Raw genomic sequence first — 25,084 nt, forward strand, 5'->3', positions numbered from 1 at the left:
GTTTTAATTCCATCCAACCCATGCTTTCATCAATAGAACATATAACCTTACAGGGTTTTTTGTTATTTGTTTTTTTGAAAAAGAGTCTCACTCTGGCACCCAGGCTGGAGTGCACTAGTGCAATCACAGCCCACCGCAACCTCTGCCTCCCTGGCTCAAGCTATTCTCATGCCTCAGCCTCCCAAATAGCTGGGATTACAGGCATACCCCACCATGGCCAGCTAATTTTTTTGTATTTATAGTAGAGATGGGGTTTCCCTGTGTTGGCCAGGCTGGTCTTGAACTTCGGGTCTCAAGTCATCTGCCCACCTAGGCCTCCCAAAGTGCTGGGATTACAGGGGTGAGCTACCATACCCAGCCAAACTTACAGTTTGGATGACAGAATGAATAACACCTTGAAAGGAAAAGTGAAATACAGTATTTCCACTCCACCCTCCAGCTATTTGTTTCAGAGCTGTATTAGCAGAACCCAACAACTAAAACGCCTTCCATTCAAACTGCCCACAAAACTTAGAAGCTGCTCTGCTCTTGTCTCACTTCTTCCCCTCCCCGCCTCCTCTATAACTTACACACAGCCACCTCACTCTGCTGTCCACTTTCCCCAACTGCTGCCCAACAATTCACAGGCTGTCACAGATTGCCAGCACTGCGTTTGGGGACTTGAGAAGTACTCTTGTGGGACAGCACGGTGTGTTAGTACAGCATTTTCCCAGACACAATGTCACTCTTTATAGCCAGCTGCAAATTAGTTTCTTCTTAAAAAAAAAAAAATACTCCTAATAAGACAGGTACAAGGAGATTTCAAATAACCAAGATTAAAACTCATTTTGATTTGCTCTGAGACCAAGGCCTTTTCAGTCATGCACAATGAAATCCTACGCTTCTACTCACATGAGCTATGCAAAACATCTAGAAATGCCGAAGACTGTTTTCCGATGCTAACAAAAGCAAAAAGACTAAGAAAAAACCAAATCTAAGGATAATCTTGTTCCTCTCTTTTTTCTGTGCCTACAGTTCCCCATCCCTGGATTCTATTTGAGACTATGTAGTTTAAACTCAGCTCTCAACATCAACGTTTATCTCTCACTGTGTTTAGCTGTGCAAAACCATTTAAGAGAAAATTCAGAAAATCACCAGTATTGTGTCATAATTTCCATACAAGTTTTGCAATGTGCGTCAGCAGCACATGAGTATATTTATCTTCTGACAATTGCTGTGACCAACCCTCTGGTTACCATTAAAGCTATCACCCTACGCATCGGCTGGCCCATTGTCACTGGCTACACAGGAGAGTCAGAAGCTGAAATATACTCAAAAGATCATCAGAGGATGTGAGTAAGAAAACCTCACAAAACAGCAGGTTTTATCAACCTACCAAATCTTCCTTGAAAAAAAAATTTTTAACTGACAATAAATACTTATAGGGTAATATTTAAACATTAAAATCAGTTACCTTTTTTCATTTCTAAGTTATTTAACAACATTTTTCATTATGTTTTATAATACTTTACTATTTAAATGACCACCTATTCTTCCTGAATCAGTTAATCAAACCCTTGAAATAACACTGCATCTTTGCTGCTTACTATACAACTAGGGAAGCCAGAACTTGTTAAGAAGGATGTTAACTCTCACTGTTACAGTGGAAAGAGACAGAGCAAAGCTAGTAATCCAACTTTGAAAACTAATCCCAATATTTAAACAGCACTTGTTCTCCTCTCTACTACAAAGAATAAAATTAAAACAGACAGTAAACAGAAGTAAAAAAATCTTCAAAAGACCCTACATCTTTCAGGAAACTGCCATCTTCAAACTTGTTTTACATGACAGTTACAAAATAAAATGACACTGTAAAAACAAAATACAAGCAAACAAATCTTTAGAGTAAACAGACAATATTTCTATAAAATATGCATAATAAAGGCAACTTACCATATAAGTGACATTTTATTTTCTTAATAATAAAACTCTACAACATGCAGATACACTGTGTCTGAAGGCAAATCGTACAAAAGTTCCTTTCTGACCAACAGCAGTCTCACCTAAAAAACAGTAATAATAAAAGTTATTTTAATACAGTTATTTCTTTGACACCTGTCTAGGCACTTAACTTTCATTATTTCACTTTGTAAATACTAAGAGTTTAACACAGTGATTTGCCACAGAATGTGCAATGAAGACACACATACAAAAACACTTTTTAGAAGCTCATCAACCAAACAGAATAAAGAAAAGGCATCTTCTGCCATTCTCAGACCTGCGGATAGGAAAGTATAACTGTCAACAACAAAAAAGATAAGACACAAAATAACAAAAATCACAAAAAGAGACCAGGCATGGTGGCTCATGCCTATAATCCAGCACTTCGGGAAGCCAAGGCAGACAGACCACTGGAGCTCAGGGTTTCGACACCAGCCTGGGCAACATGGCAAAACCCCATCTCTACAAAAAAATACAAAAATCAGCCAAGTATGGCAGCATGCACTTGTACTCCCAGCTATTCAAGAGGCTGATTTGGGAGCATCACTTGAGCCCAGAAGGTAAAGGCTGCAGTGAGCTGTGATGGCACCACTGCACTCCAAACTCGGTGACAGAATGAGATCCTATCTTAAACATGCACACACACAGACACAGAGACATACATATACAGATGTTCAACTTATAATCATTACTACAGTTTTAACACATGGGATAGGTTACGGAACATGATGGATACTCAGTAAGTATATGCTGGCTGGCTGACAGGCCAGCCGAATGGTGGACGAATTAAAAAATAAAACCTCAGCAGTTAGCAAAGAAATGCAATCTAATCATACTTTGTTTTGCTATAAAAATGGCAAATATTAAAAAAAAAAACCTCTATTTTGCTGAAAGTCAACAGATAGGGCTCAAACACACTGGCAGCAGAGGTATACATTTTACTAATACGGAAAGCTGTGAACACTATGTTTCAGAAACTTTTGTGTGTCAAAAAGCCTTTGACGAGGCAATTCTCCTTTGATTAATTTATCATAAGGAAGTAACTGGACTTCTACAAGGATACTTACTTATTCCAGAACTGTTTATATTAGTAAAAAAAAAATTTTTTTTTATCGTATTTGGGCTCTGGGGTACACGTGCACATCCTGCATCCTGCAGGATTGTTGCATAGGTACATGCATGCCACAGTGGTTTGCTGTTTCCATCGCCCCACTCCCATTGCCTGCATCAGGCATTTCTCCCTGTGTTATCCCCTTCCATCCTCCCCGCCACCCCCCCCCCCGCTGTCCCTCCCCTCCCTTCCACTCCCCCACCACCTAGCCCTTTGAGTGTTGTTCCCTTCCCTGTGCCCAAGTACTCTCATTGTTCATCACTCGCCTACGAGTGAAAACATGTGGTGTTTGGTTTTCTGTTCTTGTGTCAGTTTGCTGAGAATGATGGTTTCTAGATTCATCCATGTCTCTACAAAGGACACAAACTCATCGTTTTTTAAGGTTGCATAGTATTCCATGCTGTTTATGTGCCACTTTTTTTTGTCCAGTCTATCATGAATGGGCATTTGGGTTGGTTCCAGGTCTTTGCTATCGTAAACAGCGCCACAATAAACATACATGTGCATGTGTCTTTATGATAGAACAATTTATAATCCTTTGGATATATACCCAGTAATGGGATTGCTAGGTCAAACGGAATTTCTATTTCTAGATCCTCGAGAAATCTACACAGTCTTCCACAATGGGTGAACTAATTTGCACTCCCACCAACAGTGTAAAAGTATTCCTTTTTCTCCACATCCTCTCCAGCATCTGTGGTCTCCAGATTTTTTTTTTTTTTTTTTGAAGAAAGAAAAAAAAAAAAGAATGAAGAAGAGGAAGAAAAAGGAAGAGAAAGAGAGAGAGAGAATGGGAGTTTTGCTTTCTTGCCCAGGCCAGAATGCAGTTTAGTAATGGGTATTGAAAACCTCTTTTATACCAATAATTATACTTAATGATGTAGACAGGAAGGAATAAGGGAAGAAAATAACAAACAAGCAGCCAACCAATATTTCATTTAAACCTATGAAATGCTATGCGATTACTGAGGAGTGATTTACTTCCAATTATGTAGTCACTTTTGGAATAGGTGTGAGGTGGTAATGTGTGTTTTGTGTATTTAAAGTGGAGAGTTCTATAAATGTTTATTAAGTTTACTTGTTCCGGGTCTGAGTTCAAGTCCTGGATGTCCTTGTTAATTTTCTGTCTCGTTGATCTATAGAATCATTAGCTCTTCTTGTTACACTGATCCTTTTGCCATTATGGAATGTCCTTCTTTGCCTCTTTTGATCTTTGTTGCTTTAAAGTCTATTTTATCAGAGGTGAGAATTGCATCTCCTACTTTTTATCTATTTGTTTATTTTTACTCTCTGGTTGGTTGGTAAATCTTCCTCCATCCCTTTGTTTTGAGTCTTTGTATATCGTTGCATGTGAGATGGGTCTGGATGCAGTATACCGATGGGTTTTGGCTTTTTGTCCAATTTGAATATATATGAGTTTAATACTGCCATTTGATGCTAGCGGGTTGTTTTGCCCATTAGTTGGTGTAAATTTTTCATTGTGTTGCTCTTTGCTTTTTGATATATTTTTGGAAAGGCTGATATTGGTTGTTCCTTTATATGTATAGTGCTTCTTTCAGAAGGTCTTGTAAAGCAGGCCTGGTGGTGGTGAAATCTCTAAGTACTTGCTTGTTCGCAAAAGATTTAATTTTTCCTTCGCTTGTAAAGCTTAGTTTGGCTGGATATGAAATTCTGGGTTGAAAGTTCTTTTCTTTAAGGATGTTGAATATCGGCCCCCACTCTCTTCTGGCCTGTAGGGTTTCTGCTGAGAGATCTGCTGTGAGTCTGATGGGCTTCCCTTTGTGGGTAACCTGACCTTTCTCTCTGGTTGCCCTTAGTATTTTCTCCTTCATTTCAACCCTAATAAATCTGACGATTATGTGCCTTGGGGTTGGTCTTCTTGAAGAATATCTTTGTGGTGTTCTCTGTATTACCTGGAGTTGAATATTACCCTGCCTTGCTAAGTTGGGAAAGTTTTCCTGAATGATATCCTGAAGAGTATTTTCCAACTTGGATTCATTCTCTTCGTCACATTCAGGTACACCTATCAAACGTAAATTAGGTCTTTTCACATAGTCCCATATTTCCTGGAGACTTTGCTAATTCCTTTTTATCCTTTTTTCTCCAATCTTGTCTTCTCGTTTCATTTCACTGAGCTGGTCCTTGACTTCTGATATCCTTTCTTCTGCTTGATCAATTCGACTGTTTAAACTTGTGCATACTTCATGAAGTTCTCATGTTGTGTTTTTCAGCCCCATCAATTCATTTATATTCCTCTCTAAATTGTCCATTCTCGTTAGCATTTCATCAAACCTTTTTTCAAGGTTCTTAGTTTCTTTGCATTGGGTTAGAACAAGTTCTTTTAATTCACAGAAGTTTCTTATCACCCACCTTTTGAAACCTGCTTCTGATAATGGAACACACTCGCTCTCCATTAAGCCTTGTTCCGTTGCTGATGAGGAACTGTGATCCCCTGTAGAGGTAGAGGCATTCTGATTTTGGGTATTCTCTGCCTTTTTAGGCTGCTTTCTTCCCTTCATTGTCATCTTTGTAATTACCGACTTTCTAACTAGGTCTCTGAGCGGATGTCCAACTTGTTGATTCTCAGCGCCGAAATCTGAGCAATCCACTGCACTGGCCAAAACAGCAGTGTTAAGATTGATGGTGCTTTTCTGCCCGGGAATCTCTGGACCCTGCACCAAGAACTGCCACGCTGAGGCGCCAGCAAAACCGCCACACCGGCCACAAGAGTCACCCTGGCGAACCGTGGGGCTCCTCCACTGGGAATCTCTTGGTCCGTAAGCAACAAAAATTCGTCTGAAAGTGTGGCGTCCTCTCGTTCTCTGCGCTTTCACTGGGAGCTACGATCCTGAGCTGCTAGTGATCAGACATCTTGGATCTCTCTCGGTCTCCAGATTTTTTAATGATCACCATTGTAACTAGTGTGAGACGGTATCTCAATGTGGTTTTGATTTGCATTTCTCTAATGACCAGTGATGATGAGCATTTTTTCATATGTTTTTGGCTATATATTTGTCTTCTTTTGAAAAGTGTCTGTTCATATCCTTTGCCCACTTTTGAATGGGTTTGTTTTTTTCCTGTAAATCTGTTTTAGTTCTTTGCAGATTCTGGATACTTTGTCTGATGGGTAGAGTGCGAAAATTTTTTCCCATTCTGTTGGTTGCCTGTTTACTCTAATGATCGTTTATTTTGCTGTGCAGAAGCTCTTAAGCTTAATTAGGTCCCATTTGTCTATTTTGGCTTCTGTTGCCATTGCTTTTGATGTTTTAGTCATGAAGTCCTTGCCTGCGCCTATGTCCTGAATGGTGTGCCTAGGTTTTCTTCTAGGGTTTTTATACTGTTAGTTATGTTTAAATCTTTAATCCATCTGGAGTTAATTTTTGTATAAGGTGTAAGGAAGGGGTCCAGTTTCAGTTTCCTGCATATGGCTAGCCAGTTTTCCCAACATCATTTATGAATCAGGGAATCCTTTCCCCATTGCTTGTTTTTGTCAGGTTTGTCAAAGATCAGATGGTTGTGGATGTGTGGCGTTGCCTCCAAGGCCTCTTTTCTGTTCCATTGGTCTATATCTCTGTTTTGGTACCAGTACCACACACACTGTTTTGATTACTGTAGCCTTATAGTATAGTTTGAAGTCAGGTAGCGTGATGCCTCCAGCTTTGTTCTTTTTGCGTAGAATTGTCTTGGCAATGTGGGCTCTCTTTTTGCTTTCATATGAAGTTTAAAGTGGTTTTTTCCAGTTCTGTGAAGAAGGTCAATGGTAGCTTCATGGGGATAGCATTGAATCTATAAATTACTTTGGGCAGTATGGCCGTTTTCACAATAATAGTTCTTCCTAACAACGAGCATGGAATGTTTTTCCATCTGCTTGTGTCCTCTCTTATTTCCTTGATCAGTGGTTTGTAGTTCTTAAAGAGCTCTTTTATCTCCTTTGTTAGTTGTATTCCTAGGTATTTTATTCTCTTTGTAGTAATTGTAAATGGGAGTTCGCTCATGATTTGGCTCTCTGTCTCTTATTGGTGTATAGGAATGCTTGTGATTTCTGCACAGATTTTGCATCCTGAGACTTTGCCGAAGTTGCTTATCAGCTTAAGGAAGTTTTGGGCTGAGATGATGGGGTCTTCTAAATATACAATCATATAATCTGCAAATAGGGACATTTTGACTTCTTCTTTTCCTAATTGAATGTCCTTTGTTTCTTTTTCTTGCCTAACTGCTCTCACAGAATAGGAGTGGTCAGAGAGGGCATCCTTGTCTAGTGCCAGTTTCTAAAGGGAATGCTTCTAATTTTTGCCCATTCAGTATGATGCTGGCTGTGGGTTTGTCATAAATAGCTTTTATTGTTTTCAGATATGTTCCGTCGATACCTAGTTTATTGAGAGTTTTTAGCATAAAGACTGCTGAATTTTGTTGAAGGCCTTCTCTGCATCTATTGAGATAATTATGCGGTTTTTGTCTTTGGTTCCGTTTATGTGATGAATTACATTTATAGATTTGCATATGTTGAACCAGCCTTGCATCCCCCATTTGAAGCCTACTTGATCATGGTGGATAAGCTTTTTGATGTGCTGTTGAATTTGGTTTGCCAGTATTTTGTTGAAGATTTTTGCATCAACGTTCATCATGCATATTGGCCTGTAGTTTTCTTTTTCAGTTGTGTCTCTGCCAGATTTTGGTATCAGGATGATGTTGGTCTCATAGAAACAGATAGGGAGGATTCCCTCTTTTTGTATTTTTTGGAATAGTTTCAACAGGAATGGTATCAGCTCCTCTTTGTATGTCTGGTAGAATTCAGCTGTGAACCCGTCTGGACCTGGACTTTTTTGGTCGGTAGGCTATTAATTGCTTCCTAGACTTCAGACCTTGTTATTGGTCTATTCAGCATTTCAACTTCTTCTTGGCTTAGTCTTGGGAGTGTGAAAGTGTCCAGGAATTTATCCATTTCTTCCAGATTTACTGCTTTATGTGCATAGAGTTGTTTGTAGTAATCTCTGATGGTAATTTGTATTTCTGAGGAATCGGTGGTGATCTCCCCTTTATCATTTTTTATTGTATCTATTCGATTCTTCTCTGTTTTCTTTTTTATTAGTCTAGCTAGCAGTCTATTTTGTTGATCTTTTCAAAAAACCAGCTCCTGGATTTATTGATTTTTTGAAGGGATTGTGTGTCTCTATCTCTTTCAGTTCTGCACTGATCTTAGTTATTTCTTGTCTTCTGCTAGCTTTTGAGTTTTTTTGATCTTGCTCCTCTAGCTCTTTCAATTTTGACAAAAGTGTGCAGATTTTGGATATTTTCTTGTTTCTCATGTGGGCATTTATTGCTATAAATTTCCCTCCAGACACTGCTTTAAATGTGTCCTATAGGATCTGGTACATTGTGTCTTCATTCTCATTGGTTTCAAGGAACATTTTTATTCCTGCCTTCATTTCATTGTTTATCCATTCTTCATTCAGGAGGAAGTTGTTCAGTTTCCATGTGACTGTGAGGTTTTGAGTGCTTTTCTTAATCCTGAGTTCTAATTTGATTGCGCTGTTGTCTGAGAGACTGTTTGTTATGATTTCCGTTCTTTTGCATTTGCTGAGGAGTGATTTACTTCCAACTATGTGGTCAATTCTGGAGTAAGTGCAATGTGGTGCTGAGAAGAACGTGTATTCTGTGGATTTGGGGTGGAGTGTCCTGTAAATGTCTATTAGGTCCACTTGGTATAAACTTGTGTTCATGTCCTGGATATCCTTGTTGGCTTTTTGTCTGGTTGATCTGTCCAATATTGTCAGTGGAGTGTTAAAGTCTCCCACTATTACTGTGCATGAGTCTAAGTCTCTTTGTAGGTCATGAAGAACTTGCTTTATGTATCTGGGTGCTCCTGCATTGGGTGCATATATATTTAGGATAGTTAGCTCTTCTTGTTGCACTGATCCTTTTAGCATTATGTAATGCCCTTCTTTGTCTCTTTTGATCTTTTGTTGGTTTAAAGTCTGTTTTATCAGAGACTAGGATTGCTACCCCGGCTTTTTTTTTGCTCTCCACTAGCTTAGTACATCTTTTTCCATCCCTTTGAGTCTATGTGAGTCTTTGCATGGGAGATGGGTCTCCTGAATACAGCACACCGATGGGTCTTGACTTTTTATCCAGTTTGCCAGTCTGTGTCTTTTGAATGAGGCATTTAGGCCATTCACATTCAAAGTTAATATTGTTACGTTTGAATTTGATCCTGCCATTTTCTTACTGGCTTGTTGTTTTGCCCGTTAGTTGACGTGGCTCCTTCATTGCATTGTTGTTCTTTACCATTTGGTACGCTTTTACAGTGGCTGGTACTGGTTGTTCCTTTCCCTGTTTAGTACTTCCTTCAGTAGCTCTTGTAAGGCAGGTCTTGTAGCGACAAAATCTCTCAGCAATTGCTTGTCCATAAAGGATTTTATTTCTCCTTCACTTATGAAGCTTAGGTTGGCCAGATATAAAATTCTGGGTTGAAAGTTCTTTTCTTTAAGGATGTTGAATATGGGCCCCCACTCCCTTCTAGCTTGCAGGGTTTCTGCCTAGAGATCCGCTGTGAGTCTGATGGTCTTTCCTTTGTGGGTGACTTGACCTTTCCCTCTGGCTGCCCTTACGATTTTTTCCTTCATTTCGACCCTGGTGAATCTGACACTATGTGCCTTCAGGTTGCTCTTCTGGAGGAATATCTTTGTGGTGTTCTCTGTAATTCCTGGATTTGAATGTTGGCCTGACTTTTTCGGTTGGGAAAGTTGTCTTGGATAATATCTTGAAGAGTGTTTTCCAACTTGGATTCATTCTCCCCTTCACATTCAGGTATGCCGATCAAGGGTAGATTAGGTTGTTTCTCATAATCCCATAGTTCTTGGAGGCTTTGTTTATTTCTTTTCACTCTTTTTTCTCTCTTCTTGCTTTCTTGTTTTATTTCATTGATCTGATCATCTATCTCTGATATCCTTTCTTCTGCTTGATCAATTCAGCTGCTGAAACTTGTGTATGCCTTGAGAAGTTCTCGTGCTGTGTTTTGCATCTCCATCAAGTCGTTTATGTTCTTCTCTAAGCTGGTTATTCTAGTTAGCATTTCATCTAACCTTTTTTCAAGGTTCTTAGTTTCTTTGCATTGGGTTAGAACATGGTCTTTTAACTCAGAGAAGTTTGTTATTATCCACCTTCTAAAGCCTGCTTCTGTCAATTCATCAGATTCATCCTGTCTTTTTTTTTTTTTTTTTTTTTTTTTTTTTTTTGAGACGGAGTTTCGCTCGTTACCCAGGCTGGAGTGCAATGGCGCGATCTCGGCTCACCGCAACCTCCGCCTCCTGGGTTCAGGCAATTCTCCTGCCTCAGCCTCCTGAGTAGCTGGGATTACAGGCACGCGCCACCATGCCCAGCTAATTTTTTGTATTATTAGAGACGGGGTTTCACCATGTTGACCAGGATGGTCTTGATCTCTTAACCTCGTGATCCACCCGCCTCGGCCTCCCAAAGTGCTGGGATTACAGGCTTGAGCCACCGCGCCCGGCCTCATCCTGTCTTTTTTTGTTCCCTTGATGGTGAGGAGTTGTGATCCCTGGGAGAAGAGGTGTTCTGCTCTTTGATGGTTTCATCCTTTTTTGTGCTGTTTTTTTCTCTTCTTTGTGGATTTATCTCCCTTTAATCTTTGAAGTTGTTAATTTCAGGAGGAGTTTCTGAGTGGACTTTTTTTCTATTGAGGTGGGAGCTGTATCTCTTCTGGCTTGTAGAGGGGCACTGCTGGGCTCTCTAGGATTCAGGCAGGTTGCTGGGTGGGCAGTCCTTCCCTGGAGTTGGTTTGCAGGTGAGATTGGCCCCACCTTCCCAATAACGTCTTTCCCAGAGCTCGATATTGCTGGTTGGGGCCAAGTTGGTGTATTTGCTGCCAAGCTCTCTAGTGAGGGCTTCAGTTTCAGTTCTGTGGAGGTGTGGCCTGCCAGTCGTTATGGTCTGTTTCCCTGCTTTCAACTCTGCCTTCCTCTGTGGGAAGGTCGGTCCCACTGGCATTAGTCCAAACTCCCACCCAGGTCCCTGCGACTATTTGCCACCGGCAGTAGCCACTGCTCAGATTTGCATCAACTACCCACAGTGCCCCACCGTCTGGCAGGGCTCTTGTGGGCCATGGGTTGCAGGAGGGATGAGGTAAGCACAGAATCCGAATTACAGCACCAAAGGGGTTAAGTCTCCTGACCCTCTGACCCTCCGAGCAGGCTGCACATTTCAGGTGGGGATGGGCTCCCCTCCCCCATCTCATCTTGATTTGACCCCCTGGGCGGCTCTCGCCCTTCGGCTCCTTTCCTGGGCCTATTTTCAGAGCCCTATCAGTCCCACAGAAATGAACCTGGCACATCGTTTGGAATCGTGAAGTCCTCTAGCCCTCTGCGTCTCATTCACTGGGAGCTGCATTCCAGTGCTGGCTTCTCCTGGCCATCTTGGCACCTTCCCAGTAGTAAAAAATTTTAAATAATTTTAATGTCCACCCACATCAGCCAGGTTAAATAAATTATGGTACATCTACACTGTAGAAAACTATGAAGACATACAAAGAAAGATCTACAAAACATATTATTGAGCTGAAAAAAAAAAAACAGAGAATTTATCAAGGACTTAAATATGAAGAAAACTTTAAAACATTCCTGAAAGACACAAAAGTAGATCTGACAAATGGAAAGATATTCTTTGTTCTTGGACAGAAATCTCAGCAGAAACCAACAGCATTAAAATGTCAGTTTTCCATATGTTAATTAATAAACTTAACATAAACTCAATAAAAATACCCAAAAGCTTTTTTATTAAGACAGACAAGCTGATACTAAAGTTCAACAGAAAAATAAACATGCAAGAATTGTCAAGAAAACATTAAAAATTATAAAAGCTAGCCCTTGACATACTATCAAGCCTCTGTAATTGAAACTGTGTGATAATGGTACAGAAATAAAAAGTCTAGAAATAAACCAAATGAAAATTTCATATATGATAAAGGTAGAGTATCAAAGAACCCGCTGGGCAAAATTGGTCTTTTTATTCATTTTTAAAGAAACCATACCTCCAAATAGATCAAGGATCCTAATTAACAACTAAAACCACACAAGTACTAGAAGAAAACACGGTGAATTATTTACCATGCGTACAAGGGAAACCTCTAATTTTAATCCAAAGTTCAGATAAAACAAAAAACTCAAAAACTGGACTAAATCAAGGTCTAAACATTCATATCCACGTACAAACACTACAAACTGAAAGAAAATATTTGTAACATACATCACCAGTAAAGAGCTAATACTCCTAATATATTAAAAACTCCTAAAAATTGAGAAAGCGGAGGGGACCAAACATCTGATGGAAAAAATGAACATACATTTCACACAAAAAGATTAAAAAATGACCCTTAAACATATGAAAACATGTTCAACTTCACTAATAAGAGAAACAAACATTAAAACTATACTGAGATACTGTTTCTTATCTATCAAGTTGGCAAATATTAAAAAGTATGCCAACACACTCTGATGAAGAGGTTGTGGGGAAACTAACCCTCTCATACACTGCTGATGGGAATTCAAATTTGTACAACCCCTGCAGAAAAGGATTTAGCAATATTTAAGAAAACTATGTACGCTTTTAACTTTTGGTCCAACCACTCCATTTTAAAAATTTATCCCAAAATACACCTTTAACATACCAAAATACACATGGACAAGGCTGCAGTACTTTTTGAAAATTCAAACTACTAGAAACAGCACAAGAGTACAAAAGAGTTATCTATAGTATGCTACCTTTTGTGTAAGAATGAAAGAAAAATAAGAAAATATACATCTATCTCCTCAATCCTGAGGGAAAAAAATACATGAAGGATAACTGGAAGAATCATGAAATTGGTAACCTACAGAGGACAGGTTAGAGTGAGGACAGAAGGAATGGGTGACAGTGCCCTGAGTATATACTTTTTTTGTAGAGTTCTGACTTTTGGAAATATGTTGATGTTTCACATACTGAAGAATAAATAAAATCAATTAGGATTGAGTAAAAAAGAATACAAACAGAAATAAATGAAGCAAACTGTATTTCAAATGAGGGAAAGAATGTTAGAGAAGGAAAATTAATCCAAGTAACTTTTGAACATGGTTTAGATTACCATAGTCTAACAGAAATATAATGAAGCCACATATCTAATTTAACATTTTCTAGTAGCCACATTAAAGTGAAATTAATTTTATTAATATATTTTATCTAATACATCTAAAAATATTTTGACACATAACATAAATTATAATTAAAATATCAATGAGATAGTTCCTATTTATTTTGTAGTAAGTTTTCAAATCCAATGTACATTTTACACCTGCAACACATCTCTATTCATGTGGCTGATAGCTACCCTATTACTACACAGTACAGATTTAGATTAAATGCCCTTGGCTAAAGTGGAAAAAAAAAACTATAAACAAACACTGAATTCTACTTATGAGGTGTCTTTTAAATGGTGGTATGAGTTAACAATTCTTAAACTATTTTCTTATATTCTAGAATTGATCTGATAAGCAAAAATATGAGTAATAGGGCCACGTTTCTCATTGTGGAAAACAATGCTACAAATAAGGAATGAAGGAAAGAACAGAATAAACCCTGTAGTGTTGGGTCAGAGTCTAAGGTATCTGTATAAACTCACTGCTTTTAATAAAGATGTACTAGTGTGTGCACACATATGCACAAACACACATACTCCCTCCTCTCACATGTATCTATTTCCTAGATATCTGCTGAGAAGGCCTAGAAGCAGTAACAGTTGCAACCAAGAAAGACATCTACAGTCCAGACTGTGGCTTTTAAAGTCATTCTCTATGAAAAGGAACCAGGGCTCCGAGAGGAAATTCCTTATTCCAAGGCTGGGGCTGGGAAAGTGCAAGATGAGCCTAGAGTATGTTCTCAAAGAATAACAGGGGAATGTCAAAAGAATTGAAGGGGCTCCCATTGGCCAAGTCAGGGACAACGTCAAAATAAACAAAGTGCTATTATAAATAAGCATAGAGGGAATAATGGAATTAGAATATCACCACTTAGGAACCATTATGAAAATCAGGCAGAAATCACTAATGGATATTGAAATTAGTGAGCAAAAGTTCAAGGAGTAACAAGATGTTTACAACAAATGGATACTAAAATTAGTGAGTGAAAGTTCAAGTAGTGACAGGATATTTACCAAGTCTCTGTATTTTTTCACAAGATACTTTAAAGTTACAATGGGACTGTCAATGTGAATTACAAAGAGAATACAATGCCACTAAGCTATACACTTAAAAATGGTTCAAATAACTGGGCGAGGTGGCTCAAGCCTGTAATCCCTTAGGCCTGTAACCCCAGCACTATGGGAGGCAGGCGGATTACGAGGTCAAGAGATTAGGACCATCCTGGCCAACACGGTGAAATCCCATCTCTACCAAAAATACAAAAATTAGCTGGGCATGGTGGTGCGTGCCTGTAGTCCCAGCTACTAGGGAGGCTGAGGAAGGAGAATCGCTTGAACCTGAGAGGCAGAGGTTACAGTGGGCGGAGACTGAGCCACTGTCCTCCAGCCTGGGTGACGGAGCAAGACTCTGTCTCAAAAAAAAAAAGTAGGGGAGGAGGGTTCAAACATAAAAATAAATTATATATATTTTACCACAAAAAAAATTACAAGAGGAAAAATAATAGTAATCAAGTGATCTAAAATTTTGAACATCTTGTGCCTCCTGATATGATGCAAAAGCATAACAACACTTTGTGGTACTCCTGCCAAAAATGAATAATCTTAATCCAATCATGAGAAAACATCAGATAAACCCAAACTGTTCTAGATTGAAAGGTTCCCACAAACACTCAGCATAGTGGATAAACACAAACACAGACCCACACCAAAGCACATCATTGTGAAATTTCAGAACACTGATGACAAAGCAGAGATCTAACAAGTTTTGAGTTTTGAGTGAAAAGATCCAAACGAAGGAAGAGGGTTCACACTGGCTTAGACTTCTCAAAAGCAACAAAGGATGAAGAGAAAAAAGAAACTATACCTTCAAAATTCTGAAGAAAAATATTTCCAATCTAGAGTTTTACACTTACCAAAACTATATTAATCAAACATGAAAATAGAAACCAAAAATATTTTCAGACATGGAAAGGCTCAAAAAATTACCTACCATGTATGCTTTCCTACAAAGTTACTAGAAGATTGAGAATTATAAAGTACTTACAAATTTAGGAAAGATTGATTATTCATAATTATAGTAAAAAGTTGCCAAGGACTACTTACACCCATTCGATTGTAAAAACAAAACAACTCACTTTTCTTTTACAAGCCAATCAGTGTTAGCTTAGCCCTTCACTTCTAAAAGTCAGCCAATTTAAAGTTAGGGAGAAAGTCACTACAATAAAATACCCAAGTGCGAACCAATCAACAATGGTTTCACCCAAGTAACCACTCCTCTATAGATTATGTTAATCCACTTCTGCTGCCTCTTAAAATTTTCTAATCCCTGAGCACCACACTCCCCCAAAACACTATATAAAAGTAGCAATCTGCTTTCTTCAGGGAGATTGTGCCTGATCAGATATTCTAGAGAATGATGGTCTTATCATCGTTTAACAAACAAGGAAACAAACCAAAGGAAAGAAGAAATAAGATATGGAAAACAAGACATTCAACACAAGAGAGAAGTGAAGGAATACTACTGAATGGGACTCTAGGATGATAACTGTGCACCAGCAGCAGAAGGCAACCAATCCAGATTGAAGCTATGTGAGAGAGCAGGCATGCTGAAGGCTGTCATCCTCGTACTCTGTGCCACGGTACCATCTTCTGAATCCAACACAACTACCAGAGGATGTGTTCCACCTAAGCAAGAGGTAAATGAAGCCTGAAGATGATATGAAGTCTAACAATATTCGGAGAATCAAACCCAGGAGAGAAAATCTAAGGATGATGACAAGGGGAAATCATACCAGGAAAAGAGCAATGCAGCAGGTTGAGAGAGTAGGCTTTAATAGTAGGACACTGGAAGTCTTTAGAAAAGAAATTTCCAGTAATTAAAAAAGAAAAGAAAAGAAAATTGGAACTGACAGGTTACTGTGATTGACCTTGTGGAAAACTGCACTGAGGGACTATTTAAGACACTATCAGCAAATAAGATTTGCAGAGGCACAGTAATGTAAACATAACATTAACTATTTGACTTAACCAAATATTTTAATACAACTAAATTAGGAAGCTAGGGAAAAGCAGCAGTGGAGATGGCATTTAATAATAGTAAAACTTTCTCTACCATAAAACAAACTCCATATATAATGGAAAAAAATACTAGTAAATCAAAAGATAGCATTGTACATATATTATTTTAAAATACAGAGATATGTTAATGCTGGAAGAAACAGCTGAAGGAATTGAAAGTAGTTACTTTTTAAGGAGAGAACTAGAGACAGTGGGGAGTGGTGGGACAAAAACTACTCACTGTATTTTGTTCTAAGTCCTTTTTTTCTTTTACTATTGGACTTTGAAAATATGTCTATTTTAAACTCACATCTATTGACAAAATATGTTAAATAATATTTTTATTTTTTTAAAAAATCCAAATAGCAACATATAAACTTTTAATTGTTCATCATTCAAAAACACATCTAAAGAAAAATTTTCAACTGAAAGGTACAGACTATCCTACAGAAAAAGTTTCCTTTTTGTTAGAAGATCTTTATCTTTCTAATAGTGAAAGAGCACAAACACATAAAATGTAAAAGCTTTAAAAAAAAAATTAAGCAAATAATTACCAATTGAGTAGACAGTGAAGATTCAAGAATTATAATACTAGGAAGATTATAGGTCTGACCTTACTTACAAATTCATTAATGATCAGGAGACAGTGCAAATAACACATTTAATTAAATTTGCTCATTTATCTATTTTGGGAAGTATAATTAACAGCAGTGAGAGAGAGTAGTAATATAAAAGGACAGAGACAGATTAAAAACATTGGCCAAAAAAACAACCAAATTGGAGAGTAAACAGAAGATTGGGTAAAATTACAGGCTTAAAACAGAAGGGGGTTATCAGCAGCTTATTTACCATCAATTTTACCTCACACTGTTATCATATGAAATAATTCTGACCAACACTAATGTTAAATGGGGGATGTATACACACACATGCACATAAACACATACATACATATATATAATTTTTTCTTCATGAGAAACTGATAATCCTAATTCAGCAAGGATTCATGAAGAGATTACACCCTAAAAACAACATACTGTTCATGCAATTTGACAAGAGTGAATTTGTACTCATAGTTTAAAAATTATAAAAATTCTATCAAGAATAATCAATAATGAATTAAACTGTCCTAAAGATAATTAACTGCTATCTACCCTGTATTCTTCATCTAGCTGCACTGGGATTATTCTCACTGTTCCTGCTCTTTATTTGAATGGCCAGGCACTGACCATTCAAAACAAAGTCTGCATTTCCCAACCTCTCCAGCAGCAAGGTGTGGCTATGTGACTAAGTTTGACCTATGGAATATGAGCAAAAGTGGTATACATGGAACTCCCTAATCCAAAATCTATAATGCTAAAAAATCTAAAACGTCTGAATGTCAACAGGATGCCACAAGTGAAAAATTCCACACCTGATCTCATGTGATAGGTTGCAGTCACAATGCAGGCACTCAACACAGTTTATTTAGTGTCCCCAAGGAAAGAAAGACCCTCCCAGCCCCCATCAGCTGCAATATGTATCTGCACACACCAGATTCCTCCACACAAGCATACCCACAAAGAGTAATAAAATGACACGTGTACACGCCGGATATGCCAACAGTAGACTCCCCACAATGCCTCACATGGGGTCAAGATGTACTGCATTACTGTTACTCCCTATGCTCTTTCTTTCTTTTCCTTTTTCTTTCTTTTTTTTTTTTTTTTTTTTGCTTATTCTCTCTCTGTTCTGTGGTATGACGATATGGTTGAAAGTATCAAGATGGCCTGGCCTGCATGATATCCACAGAGTAATGCAAATATTCCAAAATATGAAAAAAATCTGAAACTCTTCTCTGGATTTAAGGATACTAGATAAGAGATAATCAACCTGTAACATATAATTTCCAGGAAGTATCCTTAAAGGAAGTAAGATGTGTTCTTCTCTTTCTCCTGATGATGATTGGATGTACATAAAACAGCTGAAGCTAGTAGCTGTCTTAGACTCTAAAGTGCCTTTGGAAAATAATAGAATCCAAGCACAGTGGAGAAACATGACACCATGGCAAACCACATAAGTCCTAAACTGCCTACTTCTGGAATTCCTAACTCTACAGACATGAATTTCTATCACATTTAAGTCTCTGGAACTTGGTTGCAACTAAATCTCATCCAAATTCATATAACCTCTACACTAATGTATGTGCCTTGTTCTCCTTCTTTCTCTAAACAATCTCTCTCTCTACTCTTTTGCTGGCTCCTTTGCTGCCTCATACTCCACTACTATGCATATTCCCTAATTTTTCATCCTTAGTCTTCTCTGCTCCTTACGGTTCAGGCCAAACATTTTTAAAAAACACATCTCTACATCTCCTGTATTGAGCTCCAATTTTATATTCATCTGCCTATCATACCACTAGCATGAGATATAGCTATATAGGAACATAACTCATTTTAAAACAAATAAAATAGATATATAGACAAAGTGGTGGTAGAAACAGTAATAGTAGTTGTGGTGGTGGTAATAAATAGCTAATAATTCCTGAGCTCTTAGCATTTGCCAGTCATTGTTCTAAGAGTCAATCCTCACAACAATCCTACAAAATAGAATATTATCACCATTTCCATTTTACAAATGAGGGAATGAGACCCAGACAAATTAAATAAATAGCTCAAGACACACACTTCACGTACTAAAGAGATCATTCAAAGCTAGGTCCCAAAAACCCAACCTCTTAACCAGTGCACACTAGACCTTCTTCCAAAGGTGTGTGCAGATACATGTAAAAATGTGTCTATCACACATTCTTCCAGTTCCAAAATGGCAGCGTAGAAGCAAGCTGGCTTCACTCAACCACCCCAGAGAAAACCAAAAACAAATACAAAGTGCTGAGATTATCACCAGCAATATCCCAGAATTCAAATATGAGGAGGACACAGTTTCAGGGCCATGAAAAGTGAAAAAACCTGAGCAGAAAAGGAAAACTGAAATTCCATAATGTGATGCCCCTTCCCTCGACATGCTCAGCAACAAGAATGCAGAAAATTTCCCCCTCAACTCGCAATCACTATACTGGAAAAAGTGAGAATAAGGTGGACAACCGGCTTCCTACCCTCTTAGCATCTCTGGCAGGAGACCTGTCCCTGCCTCAAATTACAGGAAGTTTTGAGAGTGTGTAAAAGAGGAAGTATCCCTAAGGACAGCCAGAGACAAAGAGGAGAGGAGGGACTACTATTCCCAGCCCTAGAAACGCTGCTCTGTAATTCAGCCAAAGGAGACACCAAATCAAAGCACCTGTTCAGCAGCACCACCCTGTAGGAGGTTCATTCTGTAAGTCACCTGGGCATGAACCCACAGCCAGCCTTCTCACACTACTGGAATATCCCCTGTGGGACGCCACCCCCCGGCCAGGCAGAAGGGGCAGCATGCTGACTACTTACTAGAACTGAGGTAAACATAGGCTTAATGTACCAGTTGATGCCAAAAAGGAGGCAGCAACCTAGCAGGAAAAAAAAAGAAAGAAAAAGAAAACCAAGAGAGGTATATTACAGAGAATCACTAAGCAAACACATACTAAAACCCCAAACAAGTAGATCCAAGCATGGGAGCTTTAAAAACAAAAAAACCAAAAACCAGGCAGAAAGAAAAGACTGGAATAAATAACTATCCTTCAATGCAAAGATACAGAAGAACATCCACAAGAAACAACAGCAAACAGGGAACCAAGGCCTCACAAAAAAGCAAAGTGAGGAACCAGTAATTGACCCTAGCAAGACAGCAATTTGGGAACCCTCTAAGCAAGAATTCAAACCAGCCATTTTAAGAGAACTCAGTGATCGCCAAGACAACACAGAAAACCAATTCAGAAATTGGAGAAATTTAACAGAGAGATTGAAATAATACAAAAAATCAAATCTTCGAACTCTGAAATACATTTGCTGAAATGAAAAAGTCATCAGAGGCTCTCAACAGCAGAAAGGATCACAGAAAGGAAAGAATCAGTGAACTCAAGAGGCTAGCTGAAAATACACAATTAGAGAAGAAAAAAGACCAATGCTGCCAGGCATAAAAAGCAAATGTTAATAGATCTAAAGGGAGAGATAGACTGCAATACATTAACAGTAGGGGACTTTAACATTCCACTCTCAGTAAAGGACAGATCATCCAGACCAAAAAAAATCAACTAACATTCTAAATTACTACTTCTGTAATTCCTAACTCTACAAACATGAACTTCTATCACATTTAAGTCTCTAGAACTTAAGAAACATCAGAGCTAAACTACACACTAGAACATATCAGCCTAACTTACGTTTCTAGAACATCCCACCCAAGTGCCACAGAATACACATGCTTTTCATCTAGACATGGAACATTCTCCAGAACAGACCATCTTAGGCAGCAAAACAAGTCTGAACAAATTCAAAAAAGCAGAAATCATGTAAAGTATCTTTTCTGACTACAATGGAATAAAATTAAAAATCAATAACAAGAGGAACTTCAGAAAACACACAAACATATGGAAATTAAGCAACACCTGAATGATCAACAAAGAAATTAAGGAAATTTAAAAATTTCTTGGAACAACTAAAAATGGAAATATAACACTACAATCTATAGAATACAGCAAAAGCAGCAGTGAGAGGGACATTATAGCAATAAATGCCTACATCAAAAAAGCAGAAAGACTTCAAACAATCTAACAAAGTGCCTCAAGGAACTAGAAAAGAACAAATCTAACCCAAAATTAGTAGAAGGAAAGAAATAAATAGAATTTAGACTATAGAAAACCAATGAATTGAAAAGTTGGTTTTTTAAAAAGAGAAACAAAATCGACAAAACTTCAGCTAAACTAAGAAAAAAGAGAAGACCCAAATAAATAAAATCAGAAATGAAAAAGGTGACAAAACAAGTGAGACCATAAACACAAAGAATCATTAGAGACAATTATTAACATCTATATGCCAACAAATTGGAAAACCTGGAAGAAACTGATAAAATTCCTAGACATACACAACCTATCAAGATTGAACCATGAAGAAATAGAAAACCTCAACAAACCAATAAAGAATAGCCTAATTGAAGCTGTAGTAAAAAGTCTCCTATTAAAGAAAAGCCCTGGATCTGATGGCTTCACTGGTGAATTCTACCAGACATTCAAAGAATACCAGTTCTGCTCATACTCTTCCAGAAAAGTGAAGGAGAGGGAATACTTTCCAACTCATTCTACAAGGCCAGCATTACCCTGATAACAAAACCAGTCAAGGACACAACAAAAAAAGAAAACTATGGGCCAGTATCACTAAAGAACATAGATGCAAAAATACTAGCAGACCAAATTCAACAACACATTAAAAAGATCATTTCCCATGATCAAGTGGGAGTCATCCCAGGGATGCAAAGATGGTTCAACATGTGTAAATCAATAAACATGATACAGCACATTAACAGAACCAAGAACAAAAAACCATACAATCACTTTAATAGATGCTGAAAAAGTATTCAATAAAACCTAATATCCCTTTCTGGTAAAAATCCTCAGTACATTGGGTATAGAAGGAATATACAAAATAATAAAAGGCTATATATGACAAACCCACAGCTAACATCACACTGAACAGGGAAAATTTGAAAGCCTTTCCTCTAAAATCTGGAACAAGACAAGGATGCCCACATGTACCACTTTACTCAACATAATAATGGAAGTTCTGGCCAGAGCAATAAGACAAGAGAAAGAAATAAAGGGCAACAAATTGGAAAGAAAGAAGTCAAATTGTCCCTCTTTGCAGACAAAATGATTTATACAGAGAGAAACCTAAGGATTCCGCCAAAAAATTCTTAGAACTGATAATTCAGTAAAGTTATAGGACACAAAAATCAACAACAAAAATCAGTAGATTTATATATGCCAATAGCTAACAATCTGAAAGAGAATGCAAGAAAGCAGTCCCATTTATGATAGCTACAAAGAATCAATTTAACCAAAGAAGTAAAAGAGCTATACAAGGAACACTATAAAACACTGATGAAAGAAACTGAAGTCGATACCAAAAAATGGAAAGATAAACTCCATGCTCATGAATTAGAGGAAGTAACACAATTAAAAAGACAATACCACCCAAAGCAATTTACAGATTCAATGCAATCTCTATCAAAATACCAATGACATTCTTCACAGACAGAAAAACAATCACAAAAACTATATAGAATCACGAAAGAACCTGAATAGCCAAAGCAATCCTGAGCAAAAAGAAGAAAGCTGGAAGTATTGCACTATCTGACTTCAAATTATACTACAAAAGAACCTGAATGGATAAAGCAATCCTGAGCAAAAAGAAGAAAGCTGGAGGTACTGCACTATCTGACTTCAAATTATACTACAAATCTCTGCCTGGTACTGGCATTAAAACAGACACATAGACCAATGGGACAAAATAGAGACTCCAAATATAAGTCCACACATTTACAGCCAATTTATTTTTGACAAAGGCATCAAGAACATAAAATGGGGAAAGAATAGTCTCTTCAACTGATGGTGCTGGAAAAACTGGATAAAAATATGGAGAATAATGAAACTAAAATCTATGTTTCACTATATACAAAAATCAAATCAAAATGGATTAAAGACTTAAATATGTCTTTATTTAATATGTCTTGTCTTATTGCTCTGGCCAGAACTTCCATTATTATGTTGAGTAAAGTGGTACATGTGGGCATCCTTGTCTTGTTCCAGATTTTAGGCCTGAAACTATCAAACTATTAGAAGAAAATATTAGGAAATTGCTCCAGGACATTGATCTAGGCAAAGATTTTTTGTTTAAGAACTTAAAAGCATAAGCAACCATGGCAAAATAGATAAATGGGATTACATCAAGCTAAAAAAGTTTCTGCACAGCAAAGGAAACAATCAAAGTAAAGAGATAACCCATAGGATGGAGAAAATATTTCCAAACTATCCATCTGGCAAAGGATGAATAACGAGAATATACAACGAGTTCAAACAACTCAAGAGCAAAAGAACAAATCAGATTTTAAAATGGGCAGAAGATCTGAATAGACATTTCTCAAAACAACATATATCAACATATACCAACAGGTATATGAAAAAAATGTTCAACATCACTATTCATCAGAGAAATACAAATCACAACCACAATGAGATATAATCTAATGCCAGTTAAAATGGCTTTTATAAAAAAGGCAGAGCATAACAGATGCTGGTGAGAATATGGAGAAAGGGGAACTCTTCTACACTCTTGGAGGGAATTAATACAGCAACTATGGGGAACAGTATGGAGGTTCCTCAAAAAATGAAAAACAGAATCATCATAAGATCCAGCAATTCTACTACTGGATATATATCCAAAAGAAAGGAAATCAATATATTAAAGAGACACCTGGACTTCTATGTTTTTTTTTTTTTTTTTTGCAGCACTATCCACATATCTAAAATATGGAATAACCTAAATGTCCATCAATGGATAAATGTATGAAGAACAAAAAAAATTTTTAAGGAATGATATCTCGTCATTTGGAGCAACATAAATGGAACTACAGGTCATCATGTTAAGTAAAATACGCCAAGCTCTGAAAGACAAATATCACGTGTTCTCACTTACATGTGGGATCTGAAAAGTAGATCTTGAAAATAGAATGTAGACTGGTGGGTAGCAGAAGCCAAGAAGCGGTAGGGATGGGGAAGATAAAAAGAGGTTGATTAATGGGTACAAACATACAATTTGATAGAAGAAATATGACCTAGTGTTTGATAGATCAGTAGGATGACTAAAGTTTACAATAATCTGTTACACATTCCAGATGTTTTTAACAAAAGAAAAGACAACTGTGTAAGGTGATGGATATCCCTATTTACTCTTTTTTTTTTTTTGAGACGGAGTTTCGCTCTTGTTACCCAGGCTGGAGTGCAATGGCGCGATCTCGGCTCACCGCAACCTCCGCCTCCTGGGTTCAAGCAATTCTCCTGCCTCAGCCTCCCGAGTAGCTGGGACTACAGGCGCACACCACCATGCCTAGCTAATTTTTGTATTTTTTTAGTAGAGACGGGGTTTCACCTTGTTGACCAGGATGGTCTCGATCTCTTGACCTCATGATCCACCCGCCTCGGCCTCCCAAAGTGCTGGGATTATAGGCGTGAGCCACCGCACCCGGCCACTCTTATTTGAGCTTTACAAATTATATAAATTTATTATCACATGTACCCCTCCACCAAAAAATGGGTGAATTGTATAGTATGTGAACAATTTGTCAACAAAGCTGAAACCAAAAAAAGATGCTATCACAGCTTAAGACTTTTTAGTGTCCCCAACAATCACAATAGTCATTAAAATATCCTCCATGGTAATAAATTTTGTTACTGCAGATTAATTTTTAGGAACTGCCAATTATTACATAATAATATGTATGGTAAATAGATGGGTAACCAAGTGAGGTCATATTCTTTTGGGGACAAGGGATGTGACCATCAAGTCATGAGAATGGTTTTCCTATGTGGCTCTACAGGTTCTAAAAGCAGTTTCAAAAGACAAATTCCAAAGAATATTTATTTGCTAGAATAAATGCATGTCCTCAAAAACATTACTTTAAAAGGGGCAGCATTCATTTAGAGTCATAAATTTTTAAAGCACCAGACTTTTTAAACTACCACTTAAATAACCTAATATCTAAAACTGAATATATTAGAAATTGAACTCATTATCTTTCTCCAAGATCTATCTGAGATCCTTTCCCAATGCCACTATCAATGACAC

At 37.7% G+C, this 25,084-nt stretch overlaps 1 protein-coding gene across 1 annotated transcript in view; it reads right to left on the bottom strand.

The window, feature by feature from the left end:
* R3HCC1L (R3H domain and coiled-coil containing 1 like) overlaps positions 1-25,084 on the bottom strand; it is a 101,511-nt gene that overhangs the window by 66,510 nt on the left and 9,917 nt on the right. Inside the window, exon 2 of the mRNA XM_064373996.1 lies at positions 1,933-2,042. The gene's annotated coding sequence lies outside the window, so the exon portion shown is untranslated. The remainder of the gene's footprint in view (positions 1-1,932; positions 2,043-25,084) is intronic.

This window comes from Aotus nancymaae, unplaced genomic scaffold (genome assembly GCF_030222135.1).
Source record: "Aotus nancymaae isolate 86718 unplaced genomic scaffold, 86718_ANA_hifiasm-v0.15.2.pri h1tg000010l, whole genome shotgun sequence".
NCBI classification, from domain to species: domain Eukaryota; kingdom Metazoa; phylum Chordata; class Mammalia; order Primates; family Aotidae; genus Aotus; species Aotus nancymaae.